Source organism: Stegodyphus dumicola, chromosome 11, assembly GCF_044657685.1.
Source record: "Stegodyphus dumicola isolate Sdum_Otavi_A_Nest chromosome 11, ASM4465768v1".
In the NCBI taxonomy this organism is placed as follows: domain Eukaryota; kingdom Metazoa; phylum Arthropoda; class Arachnida; order Araneae; family Eresidae; genus Stegodyphus; species Stegodyphus dumicola.
In genome coordinates this window covers 113,256,591-113,272,425 of record NC_140778.1, presented here as the reverse complement: position 1 = coordinate 113,272,425, position 15,835 = coordinate 113,256,591, and the positions used below count along the sequence as shown (strand labels likewise).

The following is a 15,835-nucleotide window of genomic DNA, read 5'->3' as shown; positions in this document are numbered from 1 at the left end:
AGGGTTCAGCGACTTTACCGCTCGGCCGCTGGTGGGCCGAAGACACGCTAGGAAAGCGGGAGAAATACCTTATATTACTTCTCTTTTTAAAGGCCGACTTTTTTTTTAAGGTGATCCAATCACTAAATCCTGGGTGTGGATATACCTCATCCAACACCTTTTTCATTCGGGCGCCACTGTAGAGACATTAGGATTTTTTTGGGAAGCCGTAGAGATGAAAAATTAGCAACCGCCTTCGCCGTGAATACCGGCCCTGAATCGCCACGGACCTCTGAAATACCGGCCCAGCGTTCAGAACTATTACACCACGAAGGCACGCTATGAAAGCGGGAGAAATACCTCATAAGGAAAATTTTTTTCCTCTAATTACAGGACAGAAAATGTTTTTCAATCGCGCGATCCGTTATTGATATTGAATTACAGTCGTGCGATAATTTCGCAGTAAAGATACATCTCTGATGACTATCCAAGATTCTAGAAACTTTGGTCTTATATAGAGATGGTCGTCTTATAGAAATAATGCTTAATATTTATTGATAATCTCAGAACTATTGGTCACTTTCAGAAGTGGTCGTTTGAGAGGCGATATTCTATATATTTATTAACTGATACTCCCAGATTCCAAAATTTGTTTATATTCTCAGAAATATTGGACGGAAGGTGGTCATCCCATACATGCAAAATTTTACATTTCATTAAAAATGAATTCGGCATTATTTAACTATTTCCCTATTAATTAATTAATTAGATAAAGAAAAAAATTAGGAAATAGTACTGTTTATTACGGAATAATGTAGGAAGTTCTACAGAACTATATTCTTTCGCGTCATTGCACATTGTATCCGGCAAACTACTAGGTCCTCGTATTCTTCCGCAAATCCGTAAACATCTGTCTGATTTGAAACGAAATCCAAAATGGCTGCGCCATGAGGTTAACTTGTATGGATATTTTTTGTTGCATGAAAGGTAAGTTCAGTTGCAATACTTGTATGTTTACTTTTTTTGCTTTTCGAATTTATGTCATTTTGACAGTTAAATGTTTCACAGCTTTATGAATTGTTACCATTCTGTCGTGAATTACGTGTATCTCAATGGCTGGCTGTCTTTTCAAATATCTAATTTGCCCTGCTATCCAAATGTTTATGACTGAATTTTTTTAGTCTAGTTTATGCATTCAGTTTCAAAATAATATGTGTGATCAGATTGCTTATTATTTTACTGCAGCAATAAATTTATGTTAAATAGTTTGAACAATTGTATAAAAATAAGAGTTTGCATTGTTTTGTCCAAAATATGTATGGTTGAAACGTTATCTTAATCTAGTTTGTAATTCAAGTTTTTTTGGGGGTACTGTTCTGTTATTGGGACCAGAATCGGAAATGTATGAACCTGTGTTCGTAAGTATGTGCATAGATGTGTATATGTAGACACACAAACATACAAATATACAAGCATACATAAATACAATTCTGAACCCGGTCCTGATAACAGAACAGTACCTTTTTTTAATCTTTTTTGAATATTTTATAAAAGGATTAAGCATTTTTCAAACTGCATATCATTTTAAGATTCGACTTGCAGGAAGACAAAATATGGTCATTCAATCAAATGCTTATGATTGCTTTTAACATTTTCTCATAAATATTGTTTGCATTTTTATTGTATTTTAGATACTTTAGTTATGTAAAGTGAACGTGAGAATATTAGGAAAGCTGAAGAATATGAATAGCTACCATAATACATGTATTTTTTCATCGAGCCCATTGTTTTAGAAACCAATGCACCATTATTATATGCTGGCTTATTTCATAGTTATATGCAGTTTAATTTTATGTTCATGTTACTGTAGTATTGTCATTATAATAAAAGTATTTATAATTTTTGTTGAATCTTGCAAGTTACCTAACATTCAGAATTATTACTACCGAATTTTACTGATAGGTTTTTTTCGAGTTGACATAATCTGTCTGATAAATAAAATAAACTGGTGTTTAAATTATATGCATTTCTCTTAATGTTTCATTGAAAGTGAGATGGAAATATAAATGCTATCCAGAAAAGTGAATTCTTTTTGCAGGAAATAACAAACTGTACTAAATGATTAATGTTTATATCATTTTAGAAATGTCAATATTAAAGTTTCTCCCCCTTCTCTTCTTTGATTTTGAAATAATTTATAATAAAATAATATATGCATAAGTGTAATTAATGTAAAGTGTCATTCAATAATATAATTTATTTTTACTGATATTTTTATATTTCTTATCTGGGTTTTCTTTTGGTGTTAGAAGGAGGAAAAGACTGTAATGTTTTAATTAAGGAAATAATTAAAACATTACAGTCTTTTAAATAAGACAGTTACAGTAATGTTTATTGAAGCAATCGGTACTGTGTGATTGCCAGTGATTGAATAATGTTAAAATGCATTGTTCATAAGGAAATTTGCTTATCTTTGTGTTATAGATTTTATTTTGACACAAGCTGAAATTTGAATTATTGGAAGCACTTTGAAAACCCGAATTATTTCCTGAATCATTAATCAGGCCAATATATAACATACAAATTTTCATACAAAATTATTTCTTTGAGCATATTATAAAGAGCTCATTTAATTTTATTATTTGTACAAATTTTAGACAAAAGTAGCATGTAACAGTTAAAGATTTATTGAAGCCTACTTGTTACTTGTGGTAACAAAGAAGTGTGAAAGATATTGCCACATTAGCGAACATGACGATCATTGATGCTTAGTTTAGTAATTTAATAATATATTGAGAAATGCTGGGAACTTTCAGAAGTAGACATTTCGGAAATGATGGGCTTGATAAGAAATTTACATGGTTTTATTATTTATTCTTTAGTTAAGAATGGATTTTAGATGTTCATGTGAAAGAATTCTGTTTAATTATATGTGAAAGAATTGTTAAAGTTTGGCATTTAAAAAAAATGAATTAATAATATGCAATTATCTTTTTATTATACATATATTACTATATATTTCTAATGCGCTATGTAAATGTCAGTGCTAAACAATTGAGATACTATTGTCAGGGCAATCTTTTCTTATACATGAAAAATTCTGATACTTTCTTATCATCTGCCCTCACAGCTTCAACTTATGCTAAAACAGCAAGAGTATGCACACGATAATAGCAAACTATGAATATGCATACCACACACATATATTTACATGCTTTATATTTAATCTTTATTTCTGAATAGTATTTAATTGGATGAAAAATATGTGAATATTGACCCAATGTGTATATTTTTGTGTGTGCATCCTAAAATTTCTTGTTTCTTATAAAGTGCTTATTTGAATTACTACTTGTGAACAGAGCAGTAGATATGAACCATAAACTAACCATTTTGCCAATTTTCACAGCTTTGCAGATAGTCAGAAAGCACCAAAATTTGTAATAATGTTAAGTTTAAATGATGTTCTATACTTTTGTGTTAATTTTTCTATTCTATTAATTCTATTACTGTGTTATCAAACTTTCTGCAGGAATTTCAACTGGTTAAGATGTTTTTACCATGTGGAGAAGAATTTGGTTTTCAAGCTAGAAAAAATTGCAGCTGAAGGATTTTGTAGAAGGTCAGTCAAACTGGTTTTAGTTAATTATAATTTAATTTTGAGTGAAGAATTCTCAAATTTATTTATCATAAGTGTCTAAAGGTCTTCTAAATTAAATTCTGCTTGTTTTTGAAATTTTTCATGACATTCATTCTTTGATTATTATTATTATTATTTTTTAATTTACTAACTTATATTCAGGCACATAATGTTGCATTTAATGCCATACCTTAAATATTGTAAAATGTTAAAATAATACATTTCACTTAAAAATGTGGTTGTGACAGTAAATTTTCTGTTACATTTAATCATATCTATAAACATTGGTATACATCATTTTTCAATAATCTGTATATTATTTTGTGCATTTCTTTTACATCCAAGATCTGGCATATGACTTGCTTTTCAAACTGATAACATGGTGTAATAATGTAATCTAATGGTTAAAGTTTACTATGGAACGGGCCAAATTTAATAAATTATTCTTTGATAGAAATTTATTCATGTGTTCAGTGTGTCTCATCTCTTTAAATTGCTAAAGTAAATTTTATGTACTTGCATTTAGGAATTTTGACTGTATCAGAGTAATTTTGTTTCAGTTATTATAACATGCAAGGGGAAAAATCCATTCATAGCTCCGCATTTAAAATTAGTTAATTAAAGTCCTTAATAAAGAGGGATGTTTTGTTGTTTTAAATGTCGATAGAGTTTAATTCAAAAATATGCCATATTAAGGGTTACTTTTTAACCTAATTTAAAATTTTCATTACTTTAACGTGTCCAATAATTGTTATTTTAACTCCGATATTGTAATAATATCAAAATTCCTTACTTTTTGATAGGTAATCCAAATGTAAAACAAGAAAAGAAAAAATTAAAATCTAGAAGTATATTTATTTCATACCTCTAACAAATAAAAACAACACAAGCACTTTTTACTGTCTATCTGCATAGTGTGGCATGTCCCGTAAGACTGAGATTTGTATGGTCAAATCCATGTTTCAGTTAAAGGAAAATGTATGCACAGTCTTCTGATTTTCCCTTCGATTAAGGATTCTGTATATACTAGCATAAGAAATATAATAGTTAATGCAGTGTTATACATCAATATTTATAGACAATTATTATGGCTATGTTTATTATAATTTTGTTCATTGTAATGGATGGAGTGCCTAAACCATCATGCTGTGTAAACAAAACTCAAATCTTCATCTCTGCATACTGCTCCACTAGTGTTTAAACCACTGAAATGGTGATTATGGTAGAACATCTTTGGTAAAAATTTACTCTGCTGTAACCCTTGGCAAATCGTTTCTTTTTTTTTTTTTTTTTTTTTTTTTCTTTTTTTTTTTATATCAAGATCGTCACCTGAGAGGATCGGCACCAATTTCAAGGTGGCCGCTACACAAAACCAAAATAAGAAGTCAAAGACATACACAAACTCTGTGTCCATGTACACATCGACCTATTAAAACAGAGAACTGCACAAACTGGGCATTGTGCACTGCCTTAACTTTGTCCATGTACACATTGATCTATTTTCACTTTAAGAAAATCAGAAAGTTAAAAATATAGTTACCAGAAAAAATTCGCCACTGTCTTAACACACAGACAACCAAAAATACACAAACAGAGAGGAATAAGTTACCAAAAATACATATTTCCTAACATAAAAACATTAAACAACAAATCTTCTAACAAAAATTAACACACAGAGACAAAAAAATAAATGAAACGTCATTTTTTTAACATACCTTTTTTTTTCACATGCATATGTTTAGGCTTCCCACCACCATCCTCCAGGTAAGCAATTCAATTAAATTTTTCGTCTCTTAGTCACCTCAGACATACTCAAACGATGGTACCCACACCAAAATAATAAATAGCATGTTCAAAATACAAGACCATACCACTTCCGTGCAACCAACCACAGCAATTGAAGGGAATGGTAAGAACCAAAAACCTGGGACCGTACAAAAGGTTTACTATTAAAAAAAGTAGCCCAAAACTAAATTTATCACAGCACGTTGGCAATATTTGCAGAAATAACTCCTTTTTATTGACAAAAAAAGTTTTTTTTTTTTTTTTTTTTTTTCTCAAAGGCTACTTTTGCCAACATTATCAACATTAGGGTTACCGAAAAACCTATTTGACGCAATGGGCTTCCACATTTCACAAACAACCAATACCACTTTGCGATTTTTTTTCAGACAGAAACCAAGGTGTACCATACAGTAAAGATTAGTCACATCTTCATTTACTACTGTTACAAGTACTTCTTTGGTAAATTTCTGCGGTTAAATTCAAAAGTTTAAAATTGCATTAACATGATCAGATTCAGAGTCATAGCTAGGGTTTTCAGCGCTCGGGGACAACTGAAGATTTCGTGCCCCCTACTGCTTGCCAAGGATGGAAAACATTTAATTCTAAAATGTTCTAACATCAGTTTGGCACCCCTTGGATTCTGCACCCAAGGACAGATGCCCCCCTCTAGCTACGCCCCTGATCAGATTTTATTTTCTGCACATAGCTAACAATTACTTATATGTTGTCAGATAAATGTTACCAAATGCAGTTAATTATTTTTTACTTGCCAATCTCATGAGACAAGTTTTTTTTTGCTCCTGCAAGACTTTACTTTGTGTTGCAAAATAAATTCATTCTCACTCTTTTTGGACTTGCCTACACATTAAATTTAAAATAGTTTTATGAATAGGTAAGATGTGATTATCATAATTTTGTTTCTCTCTTTATCTTGGCAACTTTATATGTTGATTCAGTATCCAGGTTACCTACCAGTGGCTGATTGATAAAACTGCTCATATGTTCAGCTGGTGGTTTGAGTTTATTTTCTGACATAAAAAATTTTAAAAGGCATCCCCTATGTTTATTTTACTATGATCGAAAAATCAAATAATTGCTACTCTGTTTATAGGTACTAAATGTTAAAATATTTTAAATGCTTCCTTTAATTTGCATTCTAATAGTCATTTGTTTAAATTTAATTATGAATTACTATATTCACATGTAGTAATTGTGAGTGTTTTTTTATTTTAGGTGCTGTGAAAGGCAATGACAGAGATCCAATTTATCAAGAGTTCTTATATACATAAGAATACATGGATATAACATTGTTTTTCATGAATTCAAATAAAATGTGATAAATTGGATTAATAAAAACTATTTTGAATTTTGAAAAGTGTTTTTCCTCTGTTAATCATAATATAGTGCCATAAATTTCTGAATGTGTTTATTTTTCATCCAAATAAATAGCTTTACAAAAATTTGTCATATTAATAGATATTGCATAATTTAGCATTATTATAAATATTTATTATAGCAGATTTAGCTGAACTACTTTTTTAGTCTCTTTGCAGATGAAGTCACAAAGGTAAGTGGTTAGATATTTTTCTGTATTCCCCATTAAGTAATTTTATCTGGTAAATTACCATTATTTATATACTACAGGTGAAAGAATAAGCTTTCCTTAAAGATGCAAAAATTTGCAGATATTTCAAAAAATTGGTATACATAAAAAGTTCTTAAATTGCCACATATGCGAAACTGAAAATGTTATATATAAAATAGTTCAGAAATATAAATATTTTCACTATTTTTTAACTATAATTCACTGCATTTGTTATATATAATCACAGTTTAAGGTAGCAGTGCTTTTCTCACTTTGATTTCTCATGTATTTTGATTCATAAATACACGTACATAAATCCACGTATTTTGATTTCTCTTTTGAGACAGAATAAAAAATGAACTAAACATTCTCGTTGACATTGAGAGTTGAATAAAAGCTCACCTCAAAATAAAATGAATTAATAAATTTATGGAAAATTTTACATTGCATATATTGAGCAGAAAGAGTATATACTTAATGGAATTAATAATTGGTAGAGTTGATAGCAGAATAAAATGCCTTAATTGCATGGTAAACAGTAGATCTTTTGAAGTTTTTCTATGTTGCGTAAAATGCAGATTTAAATTTTTGATATTGATTGTCATATAAATGGCAATTACTGTTTTACTTTGCTCTAAAATGAATGGTTAGTAATAAAATTCTGGATGAGACAACCTTTAACATGCGCTAGAATTTACAAAGTTTAATTTGGTGCTGATTTCAACGGGTAAATTTCATTTTACTGAATTTTGCGTAAAATAATACCAATGAACCATTGCAAATTATTTTCAGAACTTTTTTTTTTAATCTAAAAGGGCTATTAGTTTTGAAATGTGACTTCATGTCGTCAGTCATAAACTTGTTTCGCTTTTCATTCAAGTCTTGCCATTTGGCAAAATTTAACATATTTACCTTTAAAATCTAATATATTATTGACTAACAAGCCAAGCTATTTAAAAGCATTACACACAGTTCTTAACAGTGCTTTTTTTTAATTTTTAATCTGATTGATTTAAAATGCATTTAATTCATGATGTATCTAATTGAAAACATTTTAATATTTCTACATAATTACATGATATATTTCTTCATTTTTCAAATATATAGAAGACATATAACTTTCTGGTGTCAGTATCTTATAAAATGTTTTGCTATTTCCACTGCCCCATCTGTATTGATAATCTATGCATTCCATAAACTTTTAGCCTCTTTGAGTGACTGCTAAAATCTGAGACCTTTCAGATTTTTTTTTTAATTGTGTGAGCAGAAAGCTAGAATTTTAGAAGAGCTTCTTGAGTTACCTTTTGAATGATATAAAGAGTTGTTAACATAATGTCAAATTTTTACAACTAAATATTAAATATATAAAAAAAGCCTGCAGCATTCTCATGTTACGAAAACATATTTATTTATTCTGAGGCTAGGAATTGATTTAGTTTTAAAAATACAATTTATTCCTTTTAACAATTTCCCAACAGTGTCATCAAAACACTATAAATTCCTTACATGTTTTAAAGAAAGATGATTCATTTATGTAAAGATTATTAATTGGGTAATTTTATTCAATTTTTAATACAAATTAACTGAAATTAGAGACTGATTTTGTAAAATAATTTAATTATGAATAATTCAATTTGGGGGCTATTGGATGTTTAAAAATGATCAAAAGATTTTTAATATCTTAAAAATAAAAGCAAAATTTTCAGTTTTATTCACTGGAATTTTCCTCTGTATATATACTGGGATGTGACACTAAGCAGTTGAGAGTATGTATTTAAGAGGTTAAAGGGATATTGTAACTAGTGTTTCAAATCCTGATAACATCCCATACGCTGTCGGTGGGACGTAGATAGAGGATGTCCTAAGGATATACTGGGATGTGGCATTAAGCGCTCAGGATGAGTTTAGGAGGAAATTGGGATATTACGGGATGTCCTGAGGATGTAGTAAGTAGGACTTTAAATCCTAATAACATCCCATAATGCTGTCGATGGGACATAGATAGGATGTTTTTAGGATATAATGGGATGTCCTGAGGATGTAGTAAGTAGGAGTTCATATCCTAATAACATCCCGCACGCTGTCGATGGGACTTGGTTAGGATGTCCTGAGGATATCCCGGGATGTGGCATTAAGCACTCGGGAGGAGGTGTTTAGGAGGTTCGCGGGATATTCCGGGATGTCCTGAGGATGTGCGCATATCCCGCGAGCAACATCCTTGGGATATCCCAAGGATGTTTTTGTGCTATGTGGGTAGTTTTCCTTTTATGACCGTTTCAATGTGGAACTTTAATTATAACCACTCTGTATATTATTAAATTTTAATTTGAAGCTATGCATTATATGTATACCACATAGCTTCAAATTATTTTCGCTTTTATGGAAAAATAAAAAATCGAAGCAAAGATACTTAATATAATGGACCAAAACTGAAAACATTTCCCCTCCCTCCGAAAATAAAATATTGAAATTTCGAACTTGAATTTATTGGGTTATCGAAATATTTAATTTGACTTATCTTCTAAGTCTTAGTTCCGACAACAATTCCGAATTAATTAAGCTAAAGTAAAAGATTTAGTATATATTCACTGTATGTTAATAAAGTAATCAGAGTGTAATAAAAATAGATTATAGAATTTACGCTGATGTAACTTTTTGTCTGACTGCACAACATGTAATGGAAGAGAAGGTTTGTAGAGATCTGCTTTTGACATGCCTCTAAAAGTAGATGTCATGTTAATTTTGTCTCTTCAATGTCAAAAAAACTTTCCTTTGAGAGGCAACTTTAGTTTTTGGGAAAGAAAAAAAATCACAAGAAGACAAATTTGAAGAATATGCAGGACGATTGAGTACACATACTTATTTTCGGAACACAAGCGGTTCTCCGACTGGTTATTGAATAATGAAAAGATGCATTGTCATGCAATACAAAACATTTGGAATACGTTTTCTGGCTGAATAACGTAAGATTAAAAGTCACCTGCTTAATTCACATCCATTTACAAGTCAACTACTCGGGCAATTGCAGAATCGTTTTGATCCTGAGCTTGTAAGACAAACCTAATATCACTGGATTTAAACACTTCTTTAATCTTCCGAGAACGTTCCTTCTTTAGTTCATATCCAAGAATATTAAGTGAATACAATTATTGCCAAAGAAATTCAATATTCATTTGCACTACGGCTTGGTAGTTTACTAACGAGTTAACAAAACTTAAATTCTGCTTTTTGTGTCTAAGAATACAACAATATTTTAAATATTTACAAATAAAATATTAAATTGGAGATTTAATTGAAGCCTCATCAATTGCCTAGAATTTGAAAAAAAAAAAAAAAAAAATCTGAAATGTTTCAGATTTTAAATTACGTCCAAAGGGGCGTTTTTTAACATTTTGTGTGTTACCTTTCTTTATTAAATATCATGTTCCTCGCACTTAAACCATAAGATCCAGTGCAACAGCAATATCGCAAAATAGTTTTAAAACGAGCATATCTTTAGAATTTCCGATACAGAGACTCACGCGCTGGAGATAAAAATGTTTTTTCTGCACAACGTTGCCATTGCTCGCTTTGAAATCCTTGAGTTTGTTAATCAAAAATTCGTCAAAGTTTTAAAAAATAGGAAATCGATCATAAAACAAATTTCAAATTTGGTCTTCCACATGATCATATTCGTTGGAGGATTACGTTATTCAAAATTCGATGACTCTATGTACCGTTATTTTATGACAATGTGAGAAATATACATACATTTACGCAGATTTTCATTATTTAATTTCTTCAAATATAATGCAGGACTCTTAACACTTTATGGCAACAGTTTGAAAAGTGAACCGACATTTATCCGTCCGACGCAAAATGCCAAAACGAAACTAATAGTCCTTCGGGATTCAAATCCCTTTGGACTAAAAAAAAAAGATTGTTAAATACTAATTGTTTGCTGCTCAGTCTAACCCAGGCTGCATGGTTGGTTTTTGTAGTTTTTTAGGTTCTCTTTACAAAGATTCTCTATGAAAGCATCTTAATCAAATAGCTCCCATGTTCTTTCTATGTTCAAATAACCAACTAACCTAGTTTAAGCGCGATTTCCAAGTGAAGTTACTGGTAAAATCCGAATACTCATTAAAAATCATGTATCTAGCCAATCGGGAGTAACATGAAAGATACGGCGCCAATAATTGAAATGTTGTTACGGTACGCTGTTTCTTAACTTAGATGGTCATTCCTTAATTAAATAGCCTACCAATGGCTGAGCGGTAAAGACGCTGAACACTGGTAGTTCAGTCCGAGGTTCGAATCCCGCGAACGGGCTGGCCGCATGGGTGGTTTCGTGGTTTTCCCCATGTGTAACGTGTATACGAGCCAGTTTCCCTTAGAAAGTCCTCCACGAAGGTATCCCTCCCTTTAGGCAGATAGCCCTCGTGTGCTTTGCCATAATTAAATAATCCAATCCAATCCTTAATTAAATATAATTGATTTGTAAATTCTACTAGAACTGACGGTAAGAATTGAAGTGGAAATAAGTAATATGGTGTGCAATCTTGATTAATATAAAATTAAAAATATTTGCATAGAAAAATGTTTGCATTCAGACAGAAAGTTTTTTGAAATATTTACTTTATAAGAAGGATTTATTAATAACCGTAATAATTACTTATTATATTACTGATGATTAGGATTCAGTTCTTGACAATTACATTCTAAATTAGAATTTTAAGGATATAATGAAAATATGCTACGCACAAAAATACATTTTAGGAAAAAAAATGAGTTGATTTTTTATGTTCTAAAACTTCTTAAATTCATTTAGTAAACATCGTATCCTCGTTGTTTATTGAATCCAGAATGTTGGTGTCGTTTATATAATTATTCTTACTTGTCCATAGAATCTGCTGACTTATCCAGCCATTAAGTAACTGCAGATCATTTCTACATAACCATTGAACTTCCATTAATTCAGTCTCTAGAGGGTTGTATGTTTATATCATAATTTGACTTTTATAAAAAATGATTATTCTAAATATTATGTTTCTATAAAAATATATTGTGCTTTAAAAATATGGATAATAGTATCAGCCGCTCTTTCAGCCACTTCAAAGGCAACAGTTTGTTTAGAAATAAATTATGCAGTTAATGTCATAAAATTCAAATAAATATCAAACGAAAATTCTCAGTTTTAGACAATTCGATTTAAACGAAGTAAAGTAGCAGACGATAAAACGCCGAAGGTAAAAATTTACTCTTACAAAAACTTACTCTTATTTTTTTTTTTTAAAAAAAAAGAAAAGATACGAGAGAAATTTAAAAAAAATGGTTAAAATTTTGAATAATATCATCTATAATTTAAAAAATAGCCTTTCATATAGTATTAATAAATATTTATTACGAATCATTGAGGGAAAAAATGTCATATAATTAGTTCTCCGTAAAATTTTACTTGAAGTTTAAGGTTAAAAATAGCTGTGGCAATTCAGTGTAACAAAAATCCATAGACCACATTTGGCGTTATTATTGCTCAAAAAAAAGGTGCCAAATTTAAAAACGCGAAATGTAAATTTGTGTATATCTTAGAAAATTTTGAATAAAAGAGTTAATTTTTTGCAGATATGCTTAAAAATACACCTACTTTAAGATGATGGTAAAAATTTTATAGGTTATAATTCAAAATTTTTTTCGAAAAATCTATAGAAATTATTTAAAAATAGAAATTTAAAAAATAAAACGCAAAAAATGGGTAAATTTTATTTGGAATGAACCAAAATTTCGAAATGTGAGAGAAAAAATCAAAAAAGTTTAATAAAAAAAGAGATATTAATAAATATTTGCCAAATTCAATTAACATTGAGGAGCTAAAATTTTGAGAGCTAATATTTTAAAAACTATTCGTACGATTTTTACAAAACTTGGTATTCTGGCATAATTTGAGTCGTAGAATCGAAATATGTAAAAAAATTGGTATGTTATTTCAGAAAAAGTCCGATTTTGTGTTAAAATACCTATGTTAGAATAATGCTATATATAAATCTAATATATATCCTAAGTCGCGCTTTCGAGACATGAAAAACGCAGTTTGAATTTTGTCAATCGGCCCAGTAGAACGGGATATATAGCACTGTCCCATTTTTTTTTTTTTTTTTTTTTTTTTTGAGCAGTGTACATGGTTGAGACAAAGATAGAAGAAAGGCATACTACATTTCTGTAAAAAATGTCGTCGCTTATTTTACCTCACCTTTACCCTCTTTTTATTGTTAACTCCTTTATGTTGTTGATTTTTAATTTCTTCCCTTTTCAGAAATTACACATTATTCTATCTCCCAGATTATAAAAAAAATCGAGCTAGCACTACACATTTTTTGATAAATTCTTCCACACAGGAAATTCAGCCTTAGTTGAGAATTCTTCCTTAGAGGCCCTGAATTCCATAAAATATAATATAATGGGAATTATTTATGCTAATGCTTTTAAAATTTTTTCCAATTACTTTTTGCTGTTAAAAAATAAACCCGATATGTACAAGTTCATGATATCTAGAAAATTAATAGCTATTTCTGATCTAAAAAGTGGTTTTTGCAAGCTTTGTGTATGACATGGAAATACCTAAATGGTAGTTCTGTTGGTACAAATAATTTTAGCATGAATTTCTAGTGTGCATTGTCTTGATTACAAAGAGACTTATGTATCTGTACACGAAAGCCAGCTCGCTGATACGCATTTTATCATGGAGCTTAGATAAAACGAAGCAGCTACTCAAAAGAGATACAAAGAACCATTCCAGAGTAACTCCTTCGAAAAGATGTTTAGTTTCCTTCTGCAGTACCTTATCGAAAATATTCGATGAAATCGACGTTTATGGAGTGAAGAATGTTGTTCAAAATTAACGAGGTGAATGAAAATTTATGCCAGCAAATTGCTTTAACGTCCTATCCTATACTACTCCCGACATATTTTCCCACAAACATTTCATTAGTAAAATCTATTTATGCCCTTTTTACCTGTCTTTATATTTTCGAGAGATATTTTTTGAGCCAAGCTATATATATTACAGAAATTCAGCATCAATCAGTTACAGAATTTTTATTTTGTCTTCAGTTGATATTTAATCAATCTTAATGTTAAAACATGTTTTTTAATTCGTATTTAAAAAATTTTTTTGGTGATATTAGATGGAGGGGGGATCACCTAGCAGTTTACCATTCTGTTTTTAAACTACTACTCTGTTTTCTGCACACTTATTTTGTACAAAATCAAGAGAAAAATCACAAAATTTTTAAACATAGTATATTTGGAACTCATAAATTATTGCAACCATCTTAGTAGAAGTCGCCAAACTCTGGCAACCATCTGCATAATAATTCTCTTAGATAACCATTTACATGCAAGTTTCAATACCAAAATTCCTGATCACCTCTTTCTATTGTAAAAATTCACCAAGGTAGTTGTGCTAAGTAACCGCATATTTTTAGAATTCCCAGTAAAGTATTAAGTGTTGTCATACATTTTTCTTTTTTCTTTTTTTATATTTTTTCAGTCTTTTCTCAGCTCCTCATATCAGTGTTCAGATTTCTTAGGTACGATGACTTAGTTTTTAACAAAAAGATTGAGAAACGTTGCGTTAATCTTTTGATTATTAACTTTTAAATTTATTTATTAAGCATTACTTTCTTTACACTTACCCCAAATAAAATTCAACATCAAAACCACAAAATATTTAAAAGCAGCACATATATTTGGAATTGCCAATAGAGTGTTAAGTGTTGCCATACACTTTTTTACATTCGCTATATTATTTCTTTAAAAATATTTACATGGCAACAAGATTTGGTGGCAACATCCTTTTACTTGAAAAGTGATACGGATACAAAAATGAGGATCAAGACTAGCAGCACCTCTGATGCCAAAAGAGTCGGTCTAATTTTTTCTTGCATTTATCATTTACTGGTAACATAAAAAATGTCACATACATGCATAAAAATTTAATAAACATCTTTGCATTCAGCTGTTTTTTTAGAGCATATTAACTTCATTGGAATGACTTTATTTAAGAAAATCATCTAAGTTTACGCCAAAAATTCAAAAACCATTCTCTAATTTATACTCAGTTTTTGTGTATTATAAGTCACAAAAGCCTAAAAAATATCCATGAATTTTCAGAATGTTAAATAATAAATCAAACAACAAGCTCTAACTGCTGCCTAGGCCACAACATCCAGCCTACGTTCTTATGTTTCAGAAGGCTGCACATCTTGGTGCAATTTCTCTTTATTCTGCCTTTGTCTAGGAAACAAACAAGGAAAGCGATTTGTGGGAGCCCTAGAAAGAACACTGCTTCTGCGTTAATTGGGGCCTGTAGAACAATAAAGGTAAAGGTAAAAGTATGGGGGACAGCTGCGATGTACCATAGGCCTACTGGTAATGCCTTCCCATACTAAATCTTTGAAAAAAAAAAGGGGGGGGTGAATTGGAAGTTTTATAAGAATTTGCATAGACTGAAGGTTTGTAAAAAGTCTACAGTTTGCCTATTATGGTACATCGTGCAATCCCACAGTACACCCCGCATCCAGTATTTATTAAAAATAAAGATGTAGGACATAAGTAGATTACAAAATAGTCGAAATACAATTTGAGATTCACAAGATAAATTGAACATCTGATTTGTTTCAACAAAAATAGGAGATAAACATAATTAATAAACAGATAAACATAATGAGATAATTATAATTAGTACCGGCAACACAATGTTAAAATGAATTGTAATAATAATGCTAAAGAGGTGGCTGTCCACGGGTTATTTCAGATAGACGAATGAATGAATAAGAAGAAATCAAGTAAAACTGTTCGTGAACTTCTAT

General features: G+C 30.2%; 1 long non-coding RNA gene across 1 annotated transcript; it reads left to right on the top strand.

Moving 5' to 3' along the window:
• Positions 1-903: 903 nt before the first annotated feature.
• LOC146994263 (uncharacterized) lies at positions 904-6,776 on the top strand. Its single transcript, XR_015044112.1, has 3 exons — positions 904-966; positions 3,509-3,598; positions 6,635-6,776. It is a non-coding gene; the product is annotated as an uncharacterized LOC146994263 (long non-coding RNA).
• Positions 6,777-15,835: the final 9,059 nt, after the last annotated feature.